The sequence below is a fragment of the Leopardus geoffroyi genome, chromosome D1, assembly GCF_018350155.1.
Source record: "Leopardus geoffroyi isolate Oge1 chromosome D1, O.geoffroyi_Oge1_pat1.0, whole genome shotgun sequence".
NCBI lineage: Eukaryota > Metazoa > Chordata > Mammalia > Carnivora > Felidae > Leopardus > Leopardus geoffroyi.
Genome location: NC_059329.1, coordinates 8,042,015 through 8,060,580, shown reverse-complemented (window position 1 = coordinate 8,060,580; position 18,566 = coordinate 8,042,015). Strand labels below are relative to the sequence as shown.

The following is an 18,566-nucleotide window of genomic DNA, read 5'->3' as shown; positions in this document are numbered from 1 at the left end:
GAAGAAAGGAAGGAAGGAAGGAAGGAAGGAAGGAAGGAAGGAAAGAAGGAAGAAGAACTTCTAGGAGGGTATTAAGTAGCTGATACTCTCTTCCCATTCCTAGTTTTCCAAATATGTACTTAGTCACCTGCACGTGCAGTCCTAGAACCAATGGAATCTAGATGAGATGGATGCCAACAGCCTTGTAGTCTTAGTTGCTCCTTCTCAGAGCTGAGACCTAATTGCTTTAGTGACATTTCCAGCAACAGACTTCATGAGTGGGAGTCAGGATCCTTATGATGATTGGAAGAAGCAATAACCATCAGCAAGCTTTGGTCATGTTCAAACATCATCCCTGGTGGTGCTTACACATCTCAATAGTCCATGTAGATTATTGAAAATCTGTATGCCCTACATGCATGCAAGTCTTATGAAATAAGAGTTTAGGGGAGAAGAGAATCCTGTGTTTGAAATATATGCTACAGGAATGCATGGTGGTAGTTCCCATCTATCAAGTGTATGCTACATGCCAGCACGGAGCCAGCTTCCTGATATACATCTGGAGGCTGAGAGGTGTGGGGGAGCATTTGGAGAAAGAAGAGTCCACGCAGTTCTTATCTCATCCCGGAAGTGATTTGAAGTCATATTCGCAAGGGGGACCAACAGATGAGAAGCTGCTGTAGGTACAAGAGACCCACAGATGAAACAGACCACAGGTCGCCTGTCCACATGCTGGTTGTACAGTCTCACACTAGACAGTCTTGAAGAACATGAGTGAGATACAAAAAAGATCATGGGCCCCCATCTGAGTGGGAGAGCAAGCCATCCCCTGAGAATTCTAATGGTGATGTTCTGTTCCCCTATTTTCGGAATAAGGCACTAAATAAACTTTCTGATTCAGTAGCCAGAACACCTGGTACAATCTGGAGTCTACATCTCAAATCCCGGTACTTATGAATATGTAGATGTGTTTCATATCAGCATAGCTCTACCTGAGAATCTTGAGTGCCCCACGCATCCATATGGCTTGGTAGGTCCTGCTGGTGATAATCTGTGAAAAACTCTTACTGCTCTGCATGAGGAACAGCATGGTGCTGTAGACCAAGGAGGGAACAATGGAACACCAGGCTCCCTATGTCTGAAGAATCATCTGCTGCCTGAAAGTGTCTTCCCACCTCCTCATTTCTCCTCAGGTTTTTTTCCTCCTGCTGGAAGAGGGGGCGGAGTGGGGGTGGGAGCACTGTTTTATATTCCGTTTGCTGCTTTCTGTTCTTTCCATCTTTGCTTTTTCATATGCCTTTATCAAAGACTGGGGATGTACATGGGAGATGTAAATGATGAGATTTTAGGTGTCCTGGGAAGGGCAGTCGGCCGAGCACAGATTGCTACCAGCCCGCTCACCGCAGGTGCCTCTGTTACACCACCGGTTATGTTTCTTTGGGGTTTCTTCTGATTTAATTTTACCAGATAAGCTAAAACTTGTGTGTATGTGCAGGGGGAGGGGGCGGGGGGGGGGAGGGGAGATGTGCCCCTGGAAGTAGCATTGTAGAACAACTCAGGAAGTCTGAGAGTCTAAGACAGGAGACAGGGATCCAGGGAGGGAAAGAGGAAGGGCCACGAATCAGCTCCTGGGAATACATTAAGTCATTACACGTGCACTGTCCTTTCCTCCTGGGGAAGCTTCTCCTTCTCAACCCACCCGGACTGCTGTTATTCAGGGCTCTGTCCCTGATCCTCCCCTCCTCCCATGGTGATCTCATCCACACCAGGAGTTTCTGCTGCTATCCATATGTTACAGCCTCTCAAAACTAAATCCCCAGTTCACATGCTCATTCCTGAATGCCTCCTCTTGGGTGGCCCAGAGACACCTCAAATTCAACAGACACAAATGCAAATTCTTCATCTCTGTCCCTCGCTCCAGTCCTCCACACCATGCCTCACTGGCAGACTTGTTTCTTCATCTTATTTCCCACCTCCATGAAGAGCACTGACACATAACGAGGAGCCACGCCTAAGCAGATGTCCCCTCACCATGTCCTAGACACTCCACCCTTTCCTGTCCTCCCCCATGTCTCCAATCTTCCTGTCACTGCCTAAGATGAGCCTCCAACCTTTCCTACCTGGAATCCTGATAATCTCACCTTGAGGTCCACTTCTCCCATCCATGCTAATACTTCCTCATGACCTTATGCCTTTGCACGAGTTCTCACTAACTGAAATAAGCATCATTATACCAGCTATCATGTACTGAGTTTTTGCTGTTTTCTAAAAATTTCCTGCAATCCTCCTGGTAATCCTGTGAAGAACATGTCATTATGCAGGCAGTAAACAATACACCTGACATTTGCATCCAGGGCTTACCAATTCCAAAGCTTTGCTCTTTTCACTATTGTTCCAGCCTTTTCTCCACATCCTCACCCAACCACGCTCCCTCCTATTTCTCTGCTCAAGACTTGTCAGTTCCCACTTCCGGTACTGAAGCTGGAAATAGCTTCTCCAAGACATCCTTTTCGAATACACACTCAACATGTCACAATCTACTTTATGTGCCTCTAAAAGCCTCTAAAAGGCTTTCATCACATCTCCTGTTACCCTCTAGGACTGTGAATATCTCGAGGACGGAGATAGTTCATATACATATATCATTTTTCCGACCTTTCTTTCTCCATTCCTGCCTTCTTCTGAAAGGGACTTAAGGCTATGAGGGTATATATCGGGTCTTTTATCTTTTATCCCCACCACTTAGAACAGCTCTTGATGCGTAAAATGTATCAGGTAAGGTCTTACTAATGAATGAATGATACCAATAAACCTCTGGGAAGTAACAGCAGAATTATTAAAATCTCCGTTTTAGTGAAGAGGAAAGTGAAGTTCAGGCTGGTTGGATGTGCTTGCTCAAGGACCCTAACAACTTGGCAACACAGTCAGGACCTGAATATTTGTCTCCCGGTCCAGTGAGACACAGGAGCCCCACAACTTTTGTTGTTGCTTCTACACCTTTACTTCATTCCCCCCTTGGTCCTACTCTTCCCTGTTCTTTCTCTTCCTTTCCTATCAAGTCACTCTTCTGAAAAGAGGTCCGGGGTTACCCCTGTGCTTCATCCACACCTTACTGCACTCAAACATCCAGAAATTTACTTTTTCTTCCATCTGTTCTCAATTAGCAACTCGCCCATTCCCTCACCTCCACCCGGAAATGGAGCTGCCTTCCAAAAAGGCAATAATATAAGGCTACTTTTCAATTTTTCCACTTACACATCAACCTTGCTGTGTCTTCTCTCTAGATGACAGAGCACATGCATTTCCATTCAATCAACAGCAGAGACCATCAGCTCTTAAATGTTGTTGGTGTCAATTATGAATTGGATGACATTCAGCTCTCGTCCAAACCTTGATGGAGGCAGGGGATATTTGACAACGTCCAAGAGACTGGTTAACTATTAGCTCCTCGTTGTTTTCCAAAATTCATCCCTTTATCCAGTTAATCTATGGGGAAATTACCTAACCTGTATAAGACTCAGGTTCTTCTATTAATAAGAATAATTATAGTAATACCCACATCATATGGTTATTATGAAGCATTCATGTAAATGCTTGCAAAGAGTGGAACAGAGTTACATTTTGGGACTGCTGTTCTCCACACTCAAGGCTTTCACAGAAGGGTAAAAGCTGTATTTGAAAAACATAGATTTTTATAAGACAGAAACTGCATGGAAGACATTTTCATTTAAATTTCCTTTTGTGAAGAATGTTAGAGTGTCTTGGGAACTCTAGGACACTAGAGTGTCCTAGATCACTAGTTCTGATCTCAAGATAAAAAAAAAGTCTGTCTTTCCTATGAATTGCAGGTTTCCTTCTCTAGCAAGCGCGATTTATACGAACAAGACCTCATCTTATTTCCATCTCTGTTTTAGAAGCTAAGAAGCAGAGCTGAGCTTTATGTTCAAAGGAGAACTTTCCTAATACCAACTTTCTTTTGTTACGTGCCTTTTATCTTTCCACTTTTCAGTGCTATTAATCTAAATATAATCTGTCTCAAATAATTTTTTGCAGTCCTAGAAAATCAATTCCTAAATAAACAAATAAATGAGCACACTAGGTGGAAAAAACAACTTATTAGCATTTAGCCACACCTCATTGTTTACATGAACAACGATGGATCCTGCATTCAGAAAAAGGGGAGCTGTGGTAGGCAGAATTCTAAGTTAGTCTCTAAGATTCCAGCCTCCCTCCCCCACCCCGATATACATGCCCTGATAATGTCCTCACCTGGAGTATGTGGAATCTGTAAAAGTGATGAGATTTCTCGTGCTTCGTTTTGTAACCAGTTAGTTGACTTTTCATTAATCCAAAGGGGGCTTATCTGGGTGGGCCTGACCTAACTGGGTGAGCCTTTTAAAATAAAGCAAAAGTGTCAGACTGTCCAGCTAGCTTCAGGGAAGAAAGTAAATGCCTATCACAAGGACCTGCTTATCACAAGGACCATGTGGGGAGCACCAGAGAATACTTTCTAGCTGTTGAAAGCAACCCCCAGCTAATAGCGATGAAGAAAATGGGGGTCAGAGTCCTAAAATGTCAAGGAAATGAATTCTGCCAAAAACATGAGTGTATTTGGAAGAAGACTTTTATCTCCAGATGGGGATTTAGCCTATGTGACCCCTTGATTTCAGCCATGTGAGACCCTGAGCAGAAAACCGAGATACGCTGTACCTGGACTTCTGACCTACAGGTATTTTATGATAGGAAATAGGTACTATTTGTTTGTAGCAATTTGTTAATGCAGCCAAAGAAAAGTAATTCACATTTCTAATAAACTAAAACTAAAGTTGTAAACAATTTTGCCTAGTATAAAAAACTATGATTTATCACCAATTCCTTGTTGAGGCTGCCCCAAATCTATTTCCCAAGGGATGGTGATGGGTAACATGGAGAGAGGGAGAGGGAGAATGAAACACCATGCCAGGTGGGAGGTATATCACATTTTCAAATCTATTATGAGTGATATATATATATATATAGTACTTAGGTATGAATATAAACGGCATATAGTCACACATATATGTATATAGTGCTGAAGTCGTATTCTGTTAGAAGTGAATCGTTATCTCGGCCCATATTTGGGGGAGGTTAGATTTCATATTTTGGATGGGAGGGTATCAGATAATTTTCAAACATGTTTTAAAAACTCCACATCTCCTAGTGTCCCCTGTGTACAACGGGGCCATGTTCTTAACTTTTTTTTTGTTTTTTTTTGAGTTCTACGTAATGTTATCACATGTGTCACTTTGCGTAACTACCTCTACAAATGAGAGAGTGAGCCATACCACCACAAAGGGCTCCCTGGTGTTACTCCTTTATAGCCATACTACCTTCTCCCTCCTAATCTCTAGCCCCTGGCAACCAGTCTCCCTTCCATCTCTATGATTATGTTATTTCAAGAATATTAAATAAATGGAATCATATAGTACATAACCTTTTGAGAATGGGTTTTTTCATGCAGCATAATTTCCTTGGGATCCACCATAGAACATAAGTTCTAGGAATGAATAGTTTATTTCCTTTTGTTGTTGAGTAATACTCCATGATATGGATGTACCACAATTAGTTTAACCATTCAGCCATTGAAGGGCATTTGGGTTGCTTTCAAGTTTTGGTTATTATAAATAGAGCTGCGATAAACATTCATTTGCAGGTTTTTGTAGGAACCTAAGTTTTTCTTTCACTGGAATAAATGCCTAAGAGTGCAAATTCTGGCCAATTGTTTTCCAAATATCTTCTATATTTGTATTTCTACCAGAAATGTATGAGTCATCCAGTTTTTGTGCACATTCACCAGCTTTTGGTGTTCCAACTATTTTTTTTATTTTAGCCATTATGACAGTTTTGTAGTGATATCTCATGGTTTTAATTTGTGGTTCTTTAATGGCTAATGATGTCGGATATCTTTTAATGTGTTTATTTTCCATTGGCATATTCTCTTCATTGAGATGTCCGTTCATGTCTTTGTCATTTTCTAAGACATGTTTATATATATATAAAATATATATATATATAAAATATATATATATAAGATATATATATAGACATGTTTATATATATAAAAATATATATATAAACATGTTTATATATATATATATATATATATATATATATATATATATATACTGTTGAGCTTTGATAGTTGTTGATATATTCTAGATACAAGTCCTTTATCAGGTATATGGCTTGCAAATATTTTCTCACAGTCTACAGCTCATCTTTTCTTCCTCATAAGTGAATATTTTGCAGAGGAAAAAAAATCCTAATTTTGATGAGGTACAACTTGTTGATTCCTCCTTTAATGAACTGTGATTTTGAGGTCAAGTCTAAGAATTCTTACCCAAGTCTGATAACCTGAAGATTTCCTCCTATTGTTTTTGCTAAAAATTTTATAGTTTATAGGTTTAGAACTATGGTCAAAACTTATTTCAAGCTATTGTGATAAATGTTTCCTAATCACTCGAAAAGACTGTCATTTTACTTAGCTGAGCTCTTTAGACTGTCTATATCCTTACTGATTTTTTTGTTTTCTTCCTTTTATCAGTAACTGAGAGAAATACGGGAAAACCCACAAAAATGAATATGTATTTTTCTATTTCCTCTTTCAAGCTGTCAATTTTGCTTTGTAAATCTTGAAACTATGCCATCAGCAAAGCACAAATTCACTAATGCTATCTATTGCTAATGAATTGATCTGTTACTCATTATGAAATATACTGCTTTATTTCTCATTATATTTCTTTTTTTTAATTTTTTTTTTCAACGTTTATTTATTTTTGGGACAGAGAGAGACAGAGCATGAATGGGGGAGGGGCAGAGAGAGGGAGACACAGAATCGGAAACAGGCTCCAGGCTCTGAGCCATCAGCCCAGAGCCTGAGGCGGGGCTCGAACTCACGGACCGCGAGATCGTGACCTGGCTGAAGTCGGACGCTTAACCTACTGCGCCACCCAGGCGCCCCAACTCATTATATTTCTTAACTTGAAGTCTGTTTTGTTTGATTTTAATATACCAATACCAGCCTTCCTTTGGCTAGTGTTTGCATGGTATATCTGATTTATATTCTTTATTTTCAATTTGTTATGTGTCCTTACATGTAAGGTATATATGCTGTAAATATCATATGGTTCTATTTTTTTTATCCCAATCCAACAATTGTCGTTTTTTTCTTTTTCTGAGGGAGGAAGGGAGAGGGAGAGGGAGAGGGAGAGGGAGAGGGAGAGGGAGAGGGAGAGGGAGAGGGAGAGGGAAAAGGAGAGGAAGTATTTTTTTTATCCCAATCCAACAATTGTCGTTTTTTTCTTTTTCTGAGGGAGGAAGGGAGAGGGAGAGGGAGAGGGAGAGGGAGAGGGAAAAGGAGAGGAAGAGAGAGAATGTGCACAAGTGTGCACCCACGTGAGTTGGGGAGGGGCAGAGGGACACAGAAAGAGAGAGAGAATCCCAAGCCGGCTCCTTGCAAGGCGATGAGCCCAATGTGGGGCCCAATCTCACAAACTGTGAGATCATGACCTGAGCTAAAATCAAGACTCAGACACTTAACTGACTGAGCCACCCAAGTGCCCCAATTGTCTTTTAATTAAAATGCATAGTTTGCCTACATTTAATGTAATTACTGATATAACTGAACTGAAGTCTACCATTTTGCTCTTTGTTTTTCTTTTGTCCCATTTTTCCTTTTTCTTATAATCCTTTTGCAATAATTTTTTTTAATGCTTATTTGTTTTTGAGAGAGAGAGGCAGAGACAGAGAGACAGAGACAGATGAACAGAGGGGCAGAGAGAGAGGGAGACACAGACTCCGAAGCAGGCTTCAGGCTCCGAGCCCGATGTGAGATCGGGACGTGACCAGAGGTCGGTTGCTTTAACTGACTGAGCCCCCCAGACGTCGCCCCCCCCCCACCTTTTTTTTGCATTTTATTGACTAATCAAATATTTGTGTTATAATTTGCTTTGCTTCTATGAGCTCCTTAGAACAAATTCTTTTGATATCTCTCCTAGAGGTTGTAACATGAATTTTTAACTTTTTACTATTACCTTAAATTAGTACTTTTATCATTTCCTGAGCAATCCAACAATCTTACAATTTAACCCCATGTGTCTTCTTTTTGTATTATGTCATAGATATATCTTGTTATAAAAAACCAATATAATTTTATAACTATCCACATTTACCCTTTCTACCGCTCTTAATTCTTTCCTACAGATCTGAGCTTCCATTTTCTTTCCTTTATCCTCACCTTGAAGAACTTCCCACAGTATTTACCAAAATGTGGATATGCAATAAATTCTTTCAGCTTTTGTTCATCTGAAAATATCTAGATTTTTCCTTCATTTTTAAAGCTATCTAGATAGGTCAGCTTCTCCCCCACCCCAGCACTTTAAAACTGTTATACAGTTGTCTCCTGGATCTCATGGTTTCTGTTTCAAAGTCAATGATAAATCTTATTGTTGCTTTTTTGAGGATTGCCGGGGGTTTTTTTCCTTCTGTATTCTTCAAAATTTTTCACTTTGCTTTAAATGTAGCAGCATGACTACCACGTGCTTAGGTATGTTTCTCTTTGCATTTATGTAGCTTGAAATTCCTTGAGATTTCTAAATTTGGGGGCTGAAATTTTTCATTGATTTTGGGAAAAAAGCATTATCATTATCCATGCAAATAGTGTTCCCCCACCAATACTCGGTTTTCTCTCCTGTCCTTCTGGAAATCCCTTTACTTACTTGTCACAATTTTTACCCATGGTGTCTCGCATACCTCCTACATCATACTCTTTATTCCCATTTTTTCCTTCTCTGTGCTTCAGTTTGGATTGACCTGCCTTTAAGTCCACACATTACGTATTCTGCTTATACACATGTCCAGTGAGTTTTCATTTCAGATATATTATTTTATAGTTCAAGTGTATCCACTCTATCCCTTTCTGCGGTTTCCATTCTTTGTGGAGGTTCTTCGTCTTTTCATCAAATTTGCCCATATTTTCTTCAAACTTCTTTAAGATATGAGAGATAGCCAGTTTGAAGTCCTTATCGACTAACTTTATTATCAGAAGTAACTGTGAGTCTGCTTCTTACTTTTTTCCTCGTGAATATTGATTACATTTTCCTTCTTCGTCTTAGGCTTATGCTTCCCGAGCTGTATGCTGTACCTTGGAGGTAAAGTACCTGCAGGGGGGCCCGGTGGCATTTCCTGCCAGGACAGCAGCCCCTTTCCTCCACTATGGTGTAGGCATCAGCAGCTGATTCCTTAATCTAATCAGTGACCTAGGTGAGCGAAGCCTGGTTTGCAGGTTGACAAAGACTAACTCTATCTTTGGTTCTTCCCTTTACCCAGAGTGTGTCCGTCTTTGGTTTTTGATCGAGAACCTGGTAATTTTCTACCCATGCAGACCTGAGAACAATGGGAGAGACTGTCTGCCCTTCAGAGGATTTCATCTTGGCTCTTTGACTCCCCATCCAATGCCACTTCCAGCTTTAGCAACGGTCTTGAGGAGCAGACAGCTGTGTGTTTAAAGCAGGAATCCTTCCTTAAGTGGAACTTTGTTTCCTAAAGAATGTGCCACTGTGGGAGATCTGAATATTCCTTACAGATCCTGAAAACCCTCCAAATAGACTCAAAACTTAGTTAACATATTCTGGAGAAACAAGCTGGGTATTTAGAGTTCCTGAAGCTTCCAAGTCCATGATGACTAAAAGATTTGCTGACTCATTTTTCTTCTTCCTAAAGCTGATTCTCAACTCATACCTAGAATCAGCAAATATATCCTAGGAAAGAAATGGCTGATGAAGGACTGTTCTAATTAGAAGGACTCTTCCCTCTTGGAATTTTAGCTTATTGAATATTCTTTGCTGCTCTAGCGCTTGAATACTTATATTCATATTTATATTATTTATATTTATTTGTATATATAAATATTTAAATATTTTCAATATATATATTTTTTTCAAATTGTCTGGGTTGTTTCTTTCTTGCACAGGAATGGTGGCATGCCATAATCTATATTTTATTCACATCTGAAAATCTTACATATTTCTTTTTAAGATTTTCTTTTTTAAAATGTTTTTATGTTTATTCTCAAGGGAGAGAGACACACAGAGTGTGAGCAGGGCAGGGACAAAGAGAGAGGGAGACACAGAATCCAAAGCAGGTTCCAGGCTGAGCTGTCAGCACAGAGCCCAACGTGGGACTCGAACCCATGAACCGTAAGATCATTACCTGAGCCGAAGTCAGACACTTAACCAACTGAGCCACCCAGGTGCCCCAAAACTTTTTTTAAATTTATACTTAAAATGCTTTTCAATATTAGATATTTTAAAGAATGTAGGATACTATCCTGTCATTCGTATTTTCAAGATGTATTTAATCAATATTTCTTTCTGTCCCCTCCTCTCCTTTGCCTCCTTCAGAGATTCCAGCTACACCCTATTAGGTCATTTGAAGTTATTCCTATGAATATTCTTGTTGTGGTTAGTGATATGGTTAATTTTCTTTGAAACAGGTCAGTCCTTTCTGGGATTATAAACTTGTTGGGAGGGACAGAACACATTTAATCTAGGGCTAATTTTCTTTATTACTGATGCAAAATCTTTTTTGCTTAACTCTATCTGTGTTGGTAAACTTTTATGAATCAACTTGACTAGACAAGGGGTTGCCCAGATAGCTGGTAAAACATTATTTCTGGGGGTGCCTGTGAGGGTGTTTCTGAAAGAGATAAGCATTCGCATTGATAGACTGAATAAAGAAGATTACTTTGGACAATGTGAGTGGGCCTCATCCAATCTGTTGAAAGCGTGAATAGAACAAAATGGTGGAAGAAGGGCACATCTGCTCTTTTTGCTTGAGCTGGGATATCCGCTTTCTTCTGCCCTTGGACACCAATGCTCCTGGTCCTTGGGCCTTCACACTTGGACTGTGACTTATACCATTGATCTGCCAATTTTCCAGCCTTTGGACTTGGAATAAATAACACCACTGGCTTTCTTGGTTCTGCATTTTGCAAACTGCAGATGATGGGACTTCTCTGTCGCCAAAATTGTGTGAGCCAGTTCGTATAATAAATCTCTTAGGATGTTTTAGTTCCTAGCCTTGGGCAGTGTCTTGTCACACACGATCTGATATGTACTCTCAGTTGAAGACTCAAAGAAGATTCTCTGCAGCTCTCTACTCTCCAATACACTATTTTGTGAAGTCCAGTCTCCTGTGTTTTCCCATTGTCCTGGCTCTGTCTTTTCAGCTCAGAGAGTTTAATGGAATCTTCCTAATTTCCCTTTCCCTGTGCTACTGCATGTGAATTCTCTCTAGGTAGTATGTTGGTGTAATCATAGGGCTCACTTGGCTTTCCTGACTCTTAAAGAGCACTATCCTTTGTTTTCTGATATCCGACATTTTGAAAATTATCTTTTCATATATTTTCTCCAATTTTTAAATTATTTCTTGGGGTAGGGCAAATCTAGCCCTTGCTTTTCCCTCTTGGTTGGTGGTGGGAGTCTTGTCAAATAATTTTATAATTATTATTTTATACATACAATTATTATTTATATAATTTTATAATTATTATCAAATAATTTATAATTATTTCAAATAATTTGAAAATATTTACAAGCATTGCCTTTTCAAATTCTATTTCATTACAGATAAGTAATTCTTCCTTTCTACATTTTAATAATTACGATTAGCATAAAAATGTAATTAGCAATTAGTGTTACACAGGGTTCCTCTCAAGTCATTTTAAATCTATTATCACTTAGTCTAATCGGGTCCCAACAAAAAATAAATATTCTTCAATGAGTAGTTCTCTCCAGGAAGTCTGCTTCTCAAGGATTGATAGAATCTTAGAATTTCATTACTAGAAGGTGCATTTGGGTTTATTTTTGGCCACTCTTGTTTTATGATGAGGATACTGAGGCTCAGGCTGTGAAGATTGTTCAACACAAAGCATCAGTGACAGACATTTGGCCAAAGGAAACGATATATAGACTTGTACTAGCAGACCCCCAGCTTATGATTTGGTTATATTTAACCAAATTTAGGCAGATGTGATGTAGGATATATTTTCCATCTATTTCTATATTGCATAGAAATAATGCAATTGGTTTGGCTCTGTATCAATGACATTGTATTATGAACATAGGTACATTTTATTTTAAATATACTTTTGGAAACTGGTGTTTGCACTAGTCATTGGTGCTACTAAAAGAACATGCGTTCAGGTTCTGAATTATAATCTAAAGCAACCATCTTCCTTTCTTGGTTTCTGTTATGTTTCTGACAGCTATTTTAGTTGACAGGCATTCCATCCATGTATGTATTTTTTTTTTTCCTTAACAGCAGATTGTTAACTTGCTCTGTCTCTTCATCAGCATTAACAACTTTCTCTTGAGTAAAAATCAAAAACCATTTTCCTGGGAAGATGCAGGGTGTTTGGAGTTAGGCTGAGTATGTTCTTCTCAGAGAAATGTATCTACATTTCTATTTGTTATTCAGAGTATGGTGGAGACTTCCTGTATCCGCCAGGCTGAATTACCCCCGGGCTATCTGGCTTGTATTTTCTTTGCACATAGTTCTGTATCAAATGTTAGAGGGAATAGAAGTGAAGAAAACAAGAATCCCATCAAACAATTATAATTCTAGGAATTTATTTTAATGAGATTATTGGCAAATTATGAAAGGGCATTTGTACAAAGTTGTTTTTCTCGGCATTGTTTATGATAACAAAAGTGAGAAGCAATTTAATGCCCATCAATTACAGAATGGCGTCATTCATCATCAAACGTCATTGAGGATGCACCCATACAATTATAAACTTTGTGGTCATTATAAATGATGATATTCTATATTTAACAACATAAAAAGATATCCATAAAGAATTAGTCAATGAAAAGAAAGCTAAATCAGCTTTTAATTTTTATAAAATTTTCTGTAGGCATGTGTAGGCCCATATGTGTGTGTGTATGTGTGTGTGTGTGTGTGTGTGTGTGTGTGTGTAAAGAGTGGATTGCTTACAAGCTTATTAATCAAAAGGTTAGTATGGTTATTTCCCTGGTTGATGGGACTTTGTATATATTTGTTTCCTTCTTCATACATTATTTATAAATTTTACCACAAATTATACAGTAAGACTTTCGCTCTAAAATAGGAAAAAGAGGTGCACCTGGGTGGCTCAGTCAGGTAAGTGCCTGACTCTTTGTTTTGGCTCAGGTCATGATCTCCAGGTGGTGAGTTCAAGCCCTGCATTGGGCTCTGCACTGAGCATGGGATCCTCTCTTTCTGTCCCTCTGCCCCTCCGCTAGCTTGCTCTCTCTCAAAAAAAGGATAAAAAAAAGAAAAAAGTCTTTTCATTCTGAAAAAAAAATTAAGAGAATACACACGCTATGAGAATCCAGTTAGGATTCAAACACAATGAATGAAGAATATGAGACAATACTATGCACAAATACCGTAAGTCATGAGATGTGTGGCAACACGAGTTGGGAAGACAGGAAAACACGTGGGAATTTTATAGAGGATTAAGACCGGATTTGAGCTTTGAGAGGAAACACAAACTCTGGGTAGGGAGAGAGAAAAGAGTATTTCAGGCAGAGTGGGCAATATGAATAAGAAAGGAAGGTCTGATTTGGTGGGCTGGTGCTTTTTAGTGATGCAAGATGAGATTGCACAGAAAATTCAGAACCAAAATATTTTCTAAAATCTGCAACAGCTACAACATGCACATGTGATTGTGTTAGCTTTGTTTTGGATTATTTTATTTTATTTTTAAAGTTTATTTGTTTATTTTGACAGAGAGAGACAGACACAGGAGGGGCAGAGAGACAGGGAGGGAGAGAATCCCACAGCAGACTCCACACCGTCAGCACAGAGCCTGATGCAGGGCTCAGTCCCACGAACTGTGAGATCATGACCTTAGCCAGAAGCAAGAGTTGGATATTTAACCAACTGAGCCACCCAGGTGCCCCTGTTTTTGGATTATTTTAAAGCAGAACTTCAATGCTGTTGGTGGGCTTTTTTTGTCAAAGTACTCAGCAAGTCCCTCATTATTATCATTTCTCTCTCTCTTTTTTTTTTTTTAGTCCATTTGGGCTGCTATAACAGAAAGCAATCGTTGATGGGGGCTTATAAACAGTAGAAATTTATTGCTCACAGTTCTGGGAAGTCCAAGATCAAGATACTGGCAAATTCACTGTCTGGTGAGGGTCTGCTTCCTGATTCGTAGATTACTGTCTTTTCACTGTGTCCTCCATAGAGGAACAGGTGGGGGAGCACTCTGGGGGTCACTTCTATAAGGAACACTAGTCCCAAGGTTAGGGGTTCTCATGCCTCCTCCAACACTCACTCTGCCTCTTGTCCTCTGCCATATATATATATATATATATATATATATATATATAAAATAGGCTTTAGCCCTTAAAAGCATGTGTTTGGAGTCAGATGTGATTTGAATCTCAGTTCTTATCACTTATCTGTAAATGTTAGGTCACAAAACTCTTCAAGTCCTCCATTTTCTTGCCTATAAAATGGAAGTAATAATAGCTAACGCTCGCCTGAAGATGAGAGAGACAGATTCAGCACATTAGCATGTTTCTTCCTCTTCTTCTCTTCCTTCTTTTTACTATCGTTCTCTGTCTCTGGGTATTCAACTAGGAAACACCAAAGAACTTCTAAAATCTGAATTCTGGACTTCACTGAATTCATTAAGCCCATCATTTATTTGGTTACATACTGCGGTAACTAAAAGCTAAGGTGTACCCATCATCCTTTCTATGCCCATCTTAACAAGGACCTTCCAGAAACACATTTCTTTAAAGTGGAAAAATGTCTTAAGTGGTGAAAGGGTTAGGCTTTGTGGCGGGCCAGTGGGAAAGGTCTCTAGGACACTGAACACATAGAGAACATGTGCTTTCATTTCTATAGCACAATGGTAAAGATTGTTGCATATGCTGAAAGATGTGATTAGCATATTCACCATTCAAGATGGGTTTAATGGAAGCCATTATGCCCACTTTCCCATTTAGAATCTAAAGCCCAAATAGGATGACTTACGTAAGATTTTTAAAATTATAAAAGCTATAATTTAGTGATCATCTACTATGTACCAGGTACTTCACGTGCATATATCTTGAATGCACAATCCATACTTTATGGATAAGGCTTGGACTTAGGAAGTCTAAGTAACTCATACAAGCTAACACAATGAGTGATGAAGCCACACTTTACACTATCTCTTTTATTCTAGTGTGCTGCCTCTAGATAGATTTATTCAAGAAATATTATCTAATAGGCATTTTGATGTCATTGAACAAAAAGACAGAAATGAAACATCTTAGAATATAATATTAATAGCCAACACTTAAAATAATGCTTCCAATGTGCAAGAAGCTGTTCTAAGAATTACCATGTATGTGCTCATTCAATTCTGTCACCAACCCACTGAGATAGGTATTATTATCATCACCACTTTACATGCAAGGAAACAAAGAAGCTAGTATTTTGGCCAAGACACAAAGTGAATAAGGATCAGAGGTTTAGAATACTAGTCTGGAGTCCTTGGCCAGTACTTTTATGCATTCTTGAATAGCATGTACTACTGTATTTAGCAATAGTGACGATACATGGGTCACAGTCTGGGAATCAGGCATCACAAATTATTTTCTGGGACTTCATATGAATACACCAGCCTATACCTACAGTGTCTGGTAGATGGCTGAGCTTGCTGGTACTTCCTGGGGGCTCAGAGCTCCCACATCTCTTCATTTGCTATCCCAAAAGGAACTGAACTGAAGTGAACTTAGATCGTTGGTTCTCAGATTTGGACATACACTGGAATCACTGGAGGAGATTTAAAAAATACTGATGCCTGAGCCCTACCCCCCACAATTCTGATATAACTAGTCAAAGGTATGGCTTGGCATCAGGATTTTAAAAATCTTCTCAACCATTTTAATGAGCAGTCAAGTTTGAGAACAACTGACCTAGATCAGCAACTCTCAGTGAATTCCATGGACCCCAGGAAGGTCTCTAGAAGGGGTCCATGAGGTACAAACTACTTTCATAATAATATCAAAACATTGGGTTTTTTTTCCCCCACTGTGTTAACATGGCTGATGATGGTATATAACCATTGGTGGGTAAATGCACTGGTGTCTTAGTATGAATCAAGGCAGTGGCACCAAATTTTATAGAGATGTATTTTCACTGTCACATACTCACGTTAAAAAAAATCAGTTTGATTTGAGAATATTCTCAATGAAGCAGTGTAACGTATTAATTTTACTGAAACTTGAACCTTGGATATACATTATTTTTATATTCTGGGTAACAAAATGGAATGTATGCATAAAGCACTTCTGCATGCTTGTCTTAAAAAAGAGTACTTGTGTAATTGTTTGCATTGTAAGCTAAACTAGCCTTTTTATGCGGAGGTGGGGGAAAGAGAAAGTACTGTATTTTTTACTTGAAATTAAGGCTACTGGGCAAATTATGGTTATTTAGCCCTGGGTATTTGGTAGACATCTCCTCAAAAATGAGCAAAGTAATTCTTTACCTACAAGGAAAACAACTGGTAATTTTTTTTTCTATTTTTTTTTTAACATTTATGTATTTTTGAGAGACAGAGTGCAAGGAGGGGATAGGAAGAGAGAGAGGGTGACACAGAATCTGAACCAGGCTCCAGGCTCTGAGCTGCCAGCACAGAGCCTGATGTGGGGCTCAAAGTCACAAACTATGATATTATGACCTGAGCCAAAGTCAGATGCTTAACCAACTGAGCCACCCAGGCATCCCAATAATTTTTTAAATTTATTGCCAGAGATAAAATTTTAGCTTTTACATGAAAATCAAAATTGTAGAAAACTTGCATCAGCCACTGCGAGCTATGCTGCCCCTTCATACTTAAAGACTTTCCTGAAAGGGTAAGGGGAGGTATTTAAGAAGTAATTTTTTTTGACAGTGGATAATGAAACGTAGTCAAAATTTGGAAAATTAGCGTAATCTTCTAAATGATCAATACATGATATTAAAAATCATGCATGTACAAAAGACTCACTCAATGTGCTAGATAAACCAATACATTTTTATGTGATGAAGTATGACCAATTCAGGGATATGTTTCAAGATTTCACACTGCAATTAACCTGCAGTTGTAAGAAACCACTACTTGTTGAGTCTTGGTATAGTCAAAAAAGACCATCTACAGTCCTCTGGAAGACTACTGAAACATTACTCCATTTTTCAAACTATATGTCTGTGTAAGATAGGTTTTCTTCCTATCTTCCAACTAAAGCAATAAATCCTAAGAAACTGAATATAGAGGCAGATTTGAGAATCTGGACGTCTTCTTTTATTTCAGATATTAAAGAGATTTGCAAAAGTGTAATATAACATCACTTTCTTCGGTACTTTTGTTTGAGGTAATATAAATACTGTCATAAAAATGTTAACATGGAATGCATGAAATTACTATTGTAAGTGAAAAAAAATTTTTAATTTCTTTCAATGTTTGTTTATTTTTGAGAGACAGAGAGAAACAGAGCGTGAGCAGGGGAAGGGCAGAAAGAGAGAGGCAGACACAGAATCCAAAGTAGGCTCCAGGCTCTGAGCTTTCATCCCAGAACCTGATGTGGGGCTCAGACTGTGAGATATGACTTGAGCTCAAGTCAGACGCTTAACCGACTGAGCCACCCAGGCGCCCCATGAATAAATATTTTTAAATGATCTATTTTAGTTTCTAACATAGTAGATATCAATATACAACCAACATAAACAACCTTTCTTTGGGGAACTAAAAAATTCTAAGACAACAAAGGGGCCCTGAGACCTCAAAGTTTGTGAATTGCTGACCTAGATCGTTCTGTGTTTCTTGAGTCTTAATTGTTCCTGTCACTCCTTATTCCCACCCAGAATTGATTCTGGATGGTCTACTGGATTAGCTCTAGGCATTCATATGGCAGCCTTGATCTAATGACAGCCTCGAACATTCCTTGAGCCACCACCTCTTAACCGCTTACCTTTCTGCCTGCCTTCTCAGGTCCAGGGGAGATTGTTTTTACGTAGGATGTCTCAAGGTAGGGTTCTTTGAGCTCCCTCTTCCCCAGGATGTCTGGGCATTTCCTAGAAGGATAGATCAAAGCAGGTTCAAGAAGAGCTTCATACTGCTTCTAGAAATACGGCTGCCTTTCCTCTCAGCCATGATTGCTGACTAGGGTCTTCCTACCTGGTAGTACCCATTCTGAGGTGCACTGTTCCTTCCTGAAAGTTGGGATTCTTTTGGTTAATTCCCCAAAGCCGTTACATATGTGTATATATAAGCCTGAGCCTTTATTATGAGCAGGGCTTGTGCGCTTGCTACCAGTGGGGTTCCTGTGTCATTGTGATGAGGATGCATGTCAGTGGAGTGAGTATCTCTAGCAGCACATGCTGACATACCTGAGCCTCAGGGCACCTGTAACCTTACTGAGTCCTTTACACCTAGAGTATTACTAAGCACAGGTGTTGACTACAACTTGCTTTAGGTGCAAGTCTGCATCTGATGTGGGATCGGAACCTAGTTCTACATTCAGACC

At 39.1% G+C, this 18,566-nt stretch overlaps 1 long non-coding RNA gene across 1 annotated transcript in view; it reads right to left on the bottom strand.

Annotated features, from left to right (window-relative positions):
• Positions 1-18,116, bottom strand: part of LOC123600617 — an 83,448-nt gene extending 65,332 nt beyond the window's left edge. Inside the window, exon 1 of the long non-coding RNA XR_006713699.1 lies at positions 18,012-18,116. This is a non-coding gene — a long non-coding RNA (uncharacterized LOC123600617). The remainder of the gene's footprint in view (positions 1-18,011) is intronic.
• Positions 18,117-18,566: the final 450 nt, after the last annotated feature.